The sequence below is a fragment of the Pongo pygmaeus genome, chromosome 2 (genome assembly GCF_028885625.2).
Source record: "Pongo pygmaeus isolate AG05252 chromosome 2, NHGRI_mPonPyg2-v2.0_pri, whole genome shotgun sequence".
Classification (NCBI taxonomy): Eukaryota; Metazoa; Chordata; class Mammalia; order Primates; family Hominidae; genus Pongo; species Pongo pygmaeus.
In genome coordinates, this window is record NC_085930.1 from 19,995,426 (window position 1) to 20,007,854 (window position 12,429).

Here is a 12,429-nt window from a genome sequence, read left to right on the forward strand (position 1 = left end):
ATTTTCCATCCCTCTATTATATTCCTCAAGCTGAGGAAGTGATCTCCAGTGTCCTAAGATGCTCTAGGCACAGACCCACATGATAGAGAACTGAGGAGATGCCCATGCCAATCGAGAGGAAGAAACTCGGGCTCTCAGTTCACACTGAATTGTGCCAATTTCCATGAGGCAGATTGGAGGCTGATCTTTTCCAAGTCCAGCTTCAGTTGAAATCACAGCCCCAGCCTCATAAGAAACCTTGAGGCAGAGGCACCCATCTAAGCTATGTCCGGATTCTGGTTCACAAAAATTGTGAGATAGTATTTGTTGTCGAAAGGTGCTAAAATTCAGGGCAATGTTGTCAGAGAGGAGAAAATGACTAACCCCCTCTTTCAGGCCCCAAGATCCTCCCTCCCCTCTGTTCTTTTCTTTCTCAGGCTGCCTGCAGCCTCACTGGTCCCTTTCTAAACTCATCTGCTGAACTCACCTGTGCCTGTGAGTCTCTTCACAAGGAGTGGCTTCTCCCTGACACACTTTCCACACCTGCGAAGGACTGGCTCTCTGGTCTCATTCTGGTCACAACATTATGTCACCTTAGCGAGGCATTCATGTCCCCTCCATGCAATGTCTCCACAGCCCTGCCTCCCAACATGCTACTTTATTTCCATTATAAAATGCTCTTTTCTTTCACATGTACTTGCTTTAGTGTTTTTGTCCAGCAGTCCTCAGACGGTGAGCTCCTCGCGGGGAGGCAGGGATGACATAATCATTTTCGGTACCACGTTGTGAGCCTACCAAGGTAGTGGCCACAGGGTGAGTGCTAGGGGAAGAGTCCCTGAGTAAAATAACATGGAAAGTCACAAAGCCCTTCTTCCTGCTTTTGGCCACCGAATGTGGAGATCGTGAATGATAACAGGAGGTGCAGGACCTCAGCGTGACTCTCCCCCTGCCTCCAGCTGCTCCAGTCAAGCCCGGTGGGCCCAAGAAACACGGGGGTTCTGCCGCCACCTAGCGGCCATCACGAGCACTGAAGCCCCAGGCAGAAGCATCACAGAACAGGTACTGTATTGGGGGATTCTCAAGGCAGTGGCTCTTCACGGACCCCTGGGGAAAAGGAGCAGTGTCTGAAGACTCCAAGGGCCATACAAGCGACCTCAGAAGCCTCCCGTGATTCCTATTTTCCTCAGCCTCTTGGGGTGTGCTGTGCATTCATGAAACATTTTCACAGCATTCAGACACATTATTTTGTTCCACTTCCAAATGAGGACCTGAAGGACCCCCCCAAAAAACTAGTATTTTTTTTCTGGGCCCCACACTCCATAGCCCAGTGCATTGTCACATTCTGCTTCATTCCAAGTCCTCGTCTGCCCAAGTCTCTAGGCCTCTCTCTTCTCTGAAAGACCTCTCGAAATTGAAAAGCCTCTTCCCAGAGTCTGAAAGCGCAGTGAGTTACCAATGAAGAGCCAAGGGCAGCAGACGCTTAAGATTATCTGGAATCCTTGATATTATTCCTTTCAATTACCCCTATTTATGAGGGGGAAAACGGAGACTTTCTTTCCCGTAGCCTCTCTTTATATCACGCGGGGTGGTGGGGGGAGGGCAGAGCTCATTTTAGTTCCAGGTGCCCACAGAGGTGGCAGTCACAACCCCAGTCCTGTCCTCTTGAAACAGCTGGGGAGGTCCCCAGGCCCGGCAGAACCCAGGAACCTGGAGGATCCTTCAGCCCATGCTGTCAGCTCCTTGTCATGTAGCTGGGGGAGTGGATGCCTCTGCCTCATGGCAAAGCTGCCTCTAATATTTCTTCCCCTTTTCTCACTTCTCTGGTTTCCTCTTCCCTAACCTCACCTCCATGATCTCCACCTTAGAAGCGTGCGGTGTGTGTGTGTGCGTGTGTGTGTGTGTGCATGCATGCTCACCTATGTGAGAATGTGGAATAGTAGAAAGCCCAGGTAGAAAGTAGAGCACAGAGTTTTCCAGGACTTAGGAGCGCTCATTTCCAAAGCAAATCTGATTGCTGGGGTGCATGCAAGGCCTAGGAAGCTGGCTCCCTCCCTAATACTCTGTGCTTTGCCCAATTTCTGGGATCTGGACCAGTCTTTGGCTTTTTTGGGGCCTCAGTCTCCCTGTTGTAAAATGAGGAGTTGAACACAAAACTGTGTAAGCACATGTTCAGTGAAGACATGGTGTCATGCTCAATACCAAATAGAATATTGGGATGGGGTGAGTTTGGGCAGACTTAGGTGCCCATGGGTGCTCAGGCCAATGCAGGTGAACATAAAGCACGGCGTAGCCAAGTTTTCTTTCCAGGGCTACGGGATAAAACAATGTACCACGGGCTTTGCTCTTGAGGCTGGTCCCACAAGGTTTGCCCAGGTCCAGCCACCAACTGTTTGATGAATTCCATGTTTGATGAATTTCATGTCCTGTGAAGCCCATGTCCACCCCCATTACAGAGAGGGGCACAGGACACTGGATCAGTAGGATAATGTCTTTTGCCTTTTTACAAATTTTAACTGACTGGATGTTACTTTTTTCTCTTTTTCTGTGTTTTTTTCCCCCTAATTTTTAAGAGGTCTTTACAGGTTGGGCATGGTGGCTCACGCCTTTAACTTCAACAGTTTGAGAGGCTGATGCAGGTGGATCATTTGAGGTCAGGAGTTCAAGACCAGCCTTGCCAACATGGTAAAACCCAGTATCTACTAAAAATACAAAAAAATCAGACGGGTATGGTGGCACATGCCTGTAGTCCCAGCTACTCAGGAGCTCAGGCAGACGAATTGCTGAAACTCGGGAAGCGGAAGTTGCAGTGAGCCAAGATCGCGCCACTGCACTCCAGCCTGGGTGACAGAGCAAGACTGTATCAAAAACACAAAAAACAAAACAAAACAAAAACTCTTTATATAGCAGAAATGTGAGCCCCTTTGTAATTTCATGAATTGCAAATATTTATTCCAGGTTTCGAACTTCTTTTCTTATTGTGGTGCTCTCTTTAAATTTGATTTGGAGGTGATTGTTGTATTGTTTTGGTTTGTTTCTATGTAACTTCTCCCCAAATTGATTTACAGATTTCTATTTTCACAACACAATATTTTGGCAGAAATCTTGTGAAAACTGTCTAATCAATTTAAAAATGTAAACACATATAAAAAAGCCAAGAACTGTAAAAACTATCCTGAAGAATAACAAAGTTTGTGAGCTTAAAATGCCAGATATTCAGACTTAGATTAAAGCTATAGTAATCAAAGCTATATATGGTAGCAATGCAAAAATAAGCACAAAGGAAACTGGAAAAACTCGAGTCCAACTCAGACCCACACATTTGGACATTTTGTATATTACAAAAGAGGCACAGAAGAGAAGTGGAGAGAAGACAGTCATCTCCGCAAATAGCCTTGGGTCAACTGGTTATTTATGTGAGAAAGAAATACTCCTATCTTACATTTTTAACGGATTTCAATGACAGGCAGATTTTAAATTTTAAGGTGAAGTTGAAAACAATATTTCTAGTAGATAACATAGATAAATATGTTTGTGACCTTGGCACAGGCAAGGATTTCTTAGGACACAAAGTGCATTAACCTTCAAGACAAAATTATGACAAATTGGACCTTATTAGGATTAAAACCTTCTCTTCATAAAAAAAAAAAACCTTCAGGAGAGTAGAAAGGTGAGAACACAGTGGAAATCAACATTTGCCATATATTTATGTGGCAAAAGCCTTATATCTAGATTATTTAACTAACTCCCATCAATTAATAGACAAAGATGCAATGCATTGAACAAAATTGGCAAACATGTGACTAGGAGTTCCACATACAGAACCAAATGGCCAACAAGTAGATAAACATATCCACATCCTTATGCATGAGAAAAATGCATATTACAAATACAATTTAATACCACTATGCAATAGTTAACATTTTTGAAAACTGACAAAATTAAGTACTAGTGATGATGTCAAGCAACTGGAACTTTCTTATACCATTTCGTATGTAACCTGTTATAACCTCTTGAGTAGTATCTCCTTACATACACGATGTACGTAAGCACACTCTAAAACCCAGCAACTCCACGGTTAGGTATATACACCCAATAGAAATGCCAGCATCTTGTGCAATGCAGAAAAGTGCTCGAAGCAGCATTATTTGGTACTTTTCCAAACTGAAAAAAAATCAAAGTTGCATCAATAATAAAATAAATAAATAAAACAGCTACATGTTCCCTTATAAGGGAACATTATACAGATATAAAATTAATTAGACATATTAAAATATATAAAAATCTCACAAACACAATTTAATTAGATTTAAAAGTCCTAGCCAGAACAATCAGACAATAGGAAAAAAAAAGTTAAATTCTCTCTCTCCACTTGCAATATGAGTCTCTACGTAGAAGATCCTAAAGCCTCTCCAAAACTCCTTTTGGAGAAAACTTGAAAGGCCTCCTGAAATGGATAAACAACTAAAGTTTTAGGACACAAAATCAATGTACAAAAATCAGTAGCATTTCTATGCACCAGTAACATTGAATTCCTGAACATTTTCTATTTTTATTGCATTTTCAATTTCTTCCCTCAGTTACCTATATTTTTTTTTATCTTTTAGCTAAATGAATTTATTTTTCTGTGCAATTTCACCTAGTTAATAAGTCCCAGGACCAAAAAGTGAGAATAAAGTACTTGTATGCATCCCGTTTCCGCATTTTGAAAACTAGTCTAGATGAAACCTAGGGGAATTCTAAGCCCTGTTAGGTGACAACCACAAGCATTTTCACTCTGGTTAGACAGGACTCCGGATGGCTGTATGGGAAAAGAGCCAAACTCTAAGGGAGTCAAATAGGACATTGCAAAGATTTATGCATTTACCCAGGGAGCATTTATTGTGTTAAATTATGTGCAAAACACTGTGCAAAGAGCAATTAAAGTGAAAATTATTAAGGCATTACCTTTATTTTGGGAAACACACTAGTCAGAGCCTCTGAACCCCAGAACTTAACAACTACCTAGTAAAAACTTGTTCAGAGTGGAGAGTGGCTGGGGGCAGGAAGCTAAGGTTAAAAATTAAGCTGGGTGGATGAGATAATTACCCCTGCTAATGCACTGGAAGTATGGATAAGTTTGGGATGGGTGAAGACAAGAGTGTCAGCAGACCCTGCAGAAAAAAAGGGCAGAAACCCAGGAGGCTTATGCAGGAAGAGGAATGAGTTTGCTGGACTGGGGAGAGTGACAGTAAAAAGCAGAGAATAATAGGCCTCTGTGGTCATCTAGGGACTATGGGGTGGGTTAGTTGGGGGTAACAGAATCAGTGAGGTACTTTTGAACAGTAGGGTGGGTAAATAAGAGCTATATTTTGGAATAATTATGTAGCAATTGTGGTTAGGAGGAATGGAAACTCAAAGTATTACATAAATATGATTTTTTCTGATTATCCCATACATGCCTATAGCCTTTCCTCCTAAACTGAGAAAGGAGTGGTTTTCTAAGATGTTTTTAAAATATTACAAGCAAGCATTACTCTATGCTGCCTTTTAGTAAAGGTTTGTTTTAACCAAATCAAAGAAGACTGAATGGATTTTCTTGCTCACAGTGGTTCAGTGCAATATCTCATAACTTCTACTAGTTTTCAGAACATTTAATGTGATGCTCCTGACATCCCAAAAGTATTCCCTTGTGCAGAAAGAAACCAGCATTGATGGAAATAATTGACTGAGTGTCAATACTCCATGGAAGGGTGTTCCGCGTGCTAAGACTCCTTCCTCTGGGCTAGGCCTTCTACACCATGGGAGTCCTGCTGTGGCTAGAGCTGGAGCTTGGAAGGAGCTCTGTGGGTCTTCCCAGCACACAATAGGTGCCCAATTAGCATGGCCAGAATCAAGCTGCACCCTCTCACCATTTTTTTCTCCATTTGTCACTTGTTGGGATTGGAGAGTTTTGCAACTGAGCTCATCACAGGGTTGAAGTTCAAATCTCAGCTGATACTTGGTGCATGTTGACTTTTTTGAGAAGAACTTGGGAGACAGAAACATTAAAAAGGTCCTGGCCAGGCACGGTGGCTCATACCTGTATTCCTGACATATTGATAGCCTGAGGAGAGAGAACTGCTTGAGGCCAGGAATTTGATACCAGCCTTGTCAACATAGTGAGACCCCGTTGATATAAAAAAACTTTAAGCATTAAAAACATTTAGCCAGGTGTGATGATTCCCAACTATAGTCCCAGATATGTGGGATATTGAGGCAGAGGATCACTTGAGCTCAGGAGTTCTAGGCTGCAGTGAGCTATGATCATGCTACTGCCCTCCAACCTGGGCAACCATGCAAGATGTTTCAAAAATAACGTCTTTTATTATTCTTCACCCTTATAATCTCTCCAGAACTTGTGCACTATGTGGCAGAAAGAACCAAACTCCCAGAAGCCTGTTTATAAGAGTACTTGTCACAGTTATTTCTGTGGGTCTCTGAGACATTCTTATTTTGTTAAAGACAAAGCCCTGTGGCCTAGAGCTGATTTGCAAACACTTTTAGAAAAATAGCAGAGTACAACCAAAAATATATACTAATGAAAAAGTAAGTCATGCCTACAGGGATGTAGTTAGTTGATATCACTAAAATATTGTTGTATATAATGCAAAGAGCACCAACACTTTGGCAAATAGATCTATATTATGAACAGTGAGGGCACTGGCAAAGTTTTTTAAAAACTTTAAACAATTCCTGGATTATTTATGTTAATAATAATTATGTAAAAAATTTAACCTAGGAGAAGCTAAGCATATGTCTGATTATTTAATATAACAAAATGCAAAATAGGCAAATTTCCATGTATGATAGTAGGACATAAACACTTTGTTCTGATACAAATATCAAACAAGAAATGTAAGTAAGAAATAGAAAAAAAAGACCTGTGTATGTTGATTATTTATATGTGTGTATATTACTGTGCAAAATTATATTATTTTTAGTAACTGAGATTATGTAAATATTTATTATATTTTAGGCAGCATCAAATATTAACACATTTTTAAATATGCAGCTTAGAAAATAGTTGATGATTATAATTAATTAATATTAACTATTTACAACAAATGGTTACTCAAAAAGAAATTCTAAAAATAATTTTATATTAACTTTGAAAATTTTAAACTCTTTTCTACAGAAGGTTTAAAATTACAGATAATAAAATAGAAAGTTTATAAAAATGGAAAAGCTATTGAGAAATAGTTGGATTTTGATTCACTAATTTTTCTGAATTATTAGTACTTGGAGCTTCACTGTTAATAGTTCCAATAGGCTACACAAATTTTTTCTTCAGTAAAATGGCAAAACAGAAGACATTCAATTTTTAAATATATGATGCAATTTTACTACCATTTGTTCTATGTAAATGACACAAAATTTAGACCAATAAAAACAGAATTTCTTCCATGAAATTTCAAGAGCTGAGCTGAGCTGGGAACAGCTAAAGTGCTTGGTATCAGAGTTTTAAATTAAAGCAAGAGCCCCACATCAAAGTAACAGTTAAGCCTTTTTGTCTTCCTTTCTGTGATTGCGTTAAGCAATAGGCAAAATCAGATGAAGCACCGACTCCTCATCGTTCCATTTTTTCCTCATGGAAAAGCACCAGGAAAGGGTCAGATGGATCAGCACAAACATAGGGCACATTCTCACCGCCGAGGTAGCCCCCTCATAAAAAACAGGCCTGTAATTTTGTGGAAACGGGGGCAGGAGAGGGCGAGGTTAGAGGAGAATGCGTGAGCAAGAGTAAAAAATATTGCATATTGAGTAAGAAGGTATAAAAATTATTATCTAAGTTCCATTCCTTCTCCAGAAACAGGGATCTGAAAAAAAGTTTCTGAGGAAGGCCTCCACCAAAAGCACCTCAGGAAGGTGCCCCTGAATCTAGGTGCCTGGACTGGGAATGAAAATCTCCATGTGAGCCTTTCAACCTCAAATAATCATGTATGCTGAGAATCTTCAAAGGCATGTATATCCACAAATAATTTTTCAGGAAAGAGCTAAAGAAGCACAACTGTAGAGTGAAACTAGACTAGAAGTTGATGCTACTTGTGGGAATTGCTAATAATGGAAGCACAGGTTGTTAGAATCTAACATGTCTGATTGGTGAATATAATGTCACAGCAGCATAGATGCAGGAGTATTCAGATCTGACTATGCTATCTAAAGCTAGAATCCTTACATTTTCAAAAGTTAAGAAAAAATAGGTTAGAGTAGTTAGTGGAGGTGGTATTTCTCCTCTTTGGTTGATTTGGGAATTAACACCAATCCTCATGTTAGTTTCTGGTTCATATGTACACTATGTGTTTTAATCAGGACAATTTAGGTAAACACATTGACTTAATCGTTTTCAGGTGTCTGTAAAGGGAGCGTTATTAACATTACAGATAACTTTTCACTGGGATAAAATACCTCGACTCAGAATCTCCAATGGTCCTATCAATTGAGGTCAGTCATTTATAATCAAATAAAATCTCCTATTCTTTTTAAAATATACTAAGTAAAAGTCATCAAGATCAAAGTTATTCAGAAATAAAATAATAATCAAACACGGCTGTACCATTAGATCTTAATAAATCCCAAAATTGTATACATAGTGTAGAAATAATATAAGTAGTTATAGTGTTTAAATATATTAGAGGAATAGTTTAAAAGTAAGATCAAAATAAAGCATATTATCAAAATAATTAGGTGAAAATTTTCTATATGAAAAATACTTAAAATGTAAAGGACAGAATAAATAGAAAAATTACCTAGATGAAAAAAGGAATTATGAATTAGAAGAGTAGGATGAAGTGAATATTTAGAAGTCACAATAGGGATAAAACAAATAGACAATATGAAAAATTAAAATACATAAAAAACTAGAATAAGTGGTGGTGTTAAGTATAAGTTTAAATAAATAAAATGGAGTGAATGTCAGATGTGGAAAAATATGTAATTATTAAAAATAATTAATTATAATAGCTTAAAGCCATGCTGATCCAAAGAAAAACAATAGTAAAAAGCATAATACCAAAACAGAGAAAATCATGAAAGCCATCTAAGATAAAATTCAAATTAATTAAAAAGCAATGAAAACAAACCTATTTCTCAATATGTGAATGAAATCAAGAATCCAATAGATTATGGTATTCAAAGGTCTGAGGGAAAAAACATGTAAATTTAAAATTACATACATTTCAAAAGTTATTTTCAGGATTGAGGACAAAATTTAACTTGATACACAAAAAAATGTAAATTGAGTATATTTACCCCAATAAAATGCCCCAATAAAATTTTCTGAAAATTTAGTTTATGAAGAAAAATACTCTTCCTGAAAACAAACATTGAGATAAAATAAATGTGCAAACATCTAAATAAATCTAAACTTTATTAACACTGTGTCAAATTATACGCAATGTGTGATATATCCATATGAAGCACATTTATGGAAGCATAAAAGAAAATGTTATCCCAAGGGTTATAATAAATAAAAGAGTAAATTTGTTAATAGATGAGTAACTTATTTTATATCAATATAATGTGTATTTAAGAGATTTCTGTCACTAAATTCTTAAATATTGAGTGCAAATCCTATATCTTGTTTGAACAATACTATTATTTTCTCAGCAAAGATCAGCACTGAAAGACTGACTCCTGCATAGCCACTGACCACAGCTTCTGGAACAATAAAAGTATCTACCCAGTACACGACCACAAAGCAACTCACCAGCAGCTGGATGGTCTGGGTAGCTTATTTCTCTGGAGAGACTCTTAGAGAGTGGCTACTGCTATAGAGATGCTGAGACTGCCTTTTGTGCCTGGAGGAGAGAATTACCATGTGTGCATTTGAGAATATCAATGCTCCTCCAGAAGAGACATTTCTAAATGCTGCTAGTGTGAAAAACAAGCTTATGTTCACATAGCCCCTGGAGGAAGAAAATCAGTAATAAACAAGAAAATAATTCTTGCCCAGGTTACATTTGATTTAACTTTAGTGGGGTAGAGCCAGTCACTACTAATACAGAAGTTGATGATCCATGAGAGGAAGACAAAACATAGTGTATAATTAAAATGGGTGACTTTGAAATTGGCCAACCAGTAGGATCTGGGACTAATGGCAATGGCTTGTAGTATGCTCACAGAGCAGGTGGTGCATGTGAAGAAGCTGCTCGTTATCACGTTAAGGTAGACAGCAGGCTTCTATTTGAGACCACTCTAGAGAACATCTTCCCAATCTATGTAGAGAACAAGTTTGCCATGGTAGGAGCATCACTATGCAGATGAAGGCCAAGTTTCTGACGCTCTGGTCACAGGACTTGGGCCTGCAACCTAAAAAGCATGCAAAAATCCAGAAGACAGGAAGGAACATGACAGAGATTCCAATGCTATGGATTAAAAAGCACTTTTATGGCACTATTGCTTGAAGATGTGCTCTTTATCAGAAAAGTAAATGCATATCTGGAAAAACAGAACAAAATCTCTTCTTAGGAAATCTCTTTGATTATGTCAACCAGGACTACCACTCTCCTCAGTGTCAACCATCATGGTTACATCAATCAAAAATTCCCGAGTCGTCCCTAGCAACCCCATGGGCACCATCCCTCAGCCTGCTCTTTCCTTCACTTCCTATAAGCATCAAATCTGCAATGATGCCACTGAAGGCCCCTCTTTTTGTGCATTTATTATCTCACATTTCCTGAACAATTATAAGTGCCATATGTCCTGGAAGTTTTTAGTTTATTTGTTTATCTTCTCTTAAATTCCACAAGATCATGGACAATGACTTACGAACATTTGTGTCTGCACACTTGGTACAGTGTTAGGTTAATGTTTTTCAAAAAGGTGAATGGAGATAAGCAGATAATCCATTGATCAGTTTTTTTTACTCTACTAATTATTATGAGGTGGAGGGAAGTTGTAATGTGTAATTGACCAAACTTTCCTCATCAAACTTTTTTTTTCTTTTTTTCTTTTTTTTTGAGATGGAGTCTTGCTCTGTCCTCCAGGCTGGAGTGCAGTGGCGCGATCTCGGCTCACTGCAAGCTCCGCCTCCCGGTTTCATGCCATTCTCCTGCCTCAGCCTCCCGAGTAGCTGGGACTACGGGCGCCCCTACCACGCCCAGCTAATTTTTTGTATTTTTAGTAGAGACGGGGTTTCACCCTGTTAGCCAAGATGGTCTCGATCTTCTGACCTCATGACTCACCCGCTTCGGCCTGCCAAAGTGCTGGGATTACAGGTGTGAGCCACCCCAGCCGCCCCACCAAACTTTTTAATAAGAGCAGTAATCTGTTTATGAGGATAGAACACTCCTGACCTAAACACATCCCGAAAGGCCACACCTCCCAATACTGTTGCTGTGAGGATTAAGTTTCAACATAAATTTGTAAGGGAAACAAAAACATGAAAACCATGCCTCGTGTCCCCAATTTATTTTTTCTTCCACACAAAATACAATCATTCCATCTGCTAGCTTCTATAATTCTTAGCTCACTCCAGAATCAACTTTAAAATCTAAGTTCAAAGTCTTGTCCAAACCTCATATGGCTGAAATTCAAGGTATAATTCACTTTAATGCAATTTTTTCTTTAGCTGTGAATCTATGAAATCTAACATGTTATGTGTTTTTGAAATGCAACAGTGGGAAAGGCAAAAGACAGACATTGCTGTTTCAAAAGGGAGAAACAGGCAAGAAGAAATAAATAACAGGTCCTAAGTGTCTTATTAAAAAAAAAAAAACAGGCAGGCTATGCTGGGTGGCTCATACCTGCAATCCCAGCACTTTGGGAGGCCAAGGCAGGTGCATCACTTGAGGTCAAGAGTTCAAGATCAGCCCGGCAATATAGTGAAACCCCGTCTCTACTCAAAAAAAAAAAAAAAAAAAAAAGAAAATACAAAAATTAGCCGAGCATGGTGGCACGCACCTTTGGTCCCAGCTAATTGGGAGGCTGAGGCAAGAGAATCACTCTAGCCCAGGAGACAGGTTGCAATGAGCTGAGATCGCGCCATTGCACTCTAGCCTGGGCAACCGAGTGAGAATCCATCTCAAAATAAATGAATAAATAAATAGGACAAAAACTGCTCAAAACTGAAAAAAGAAATGGACAAACTCAAGAACTTCAATGGACTTTGAACAGTATAAATTTAAAGACAATCAAAGTGAGACATTATAAAACTTAAATATCTCATAGAAAAAAATTCAAAAATTTCAAGAGAAAAAAGATTAAACACATAAAATTTAGTCCCACTAATACTATTAACAGATGTCTTTAAAGATATTTTGCAGATCAGAGTGTGGGATGATACATTCAAGTGCAAAATATGGCAAAACTTTCTTTGAAATCTGAAGGTGAAATTAAGATTTTTTCAGATAAACTAAAGCTGAAGGAGTTTATGACCACGAGGTTTGTTCTTCAAGAAATGCTACAAAGTCCTTTGAGATTAAAAAATGAGAG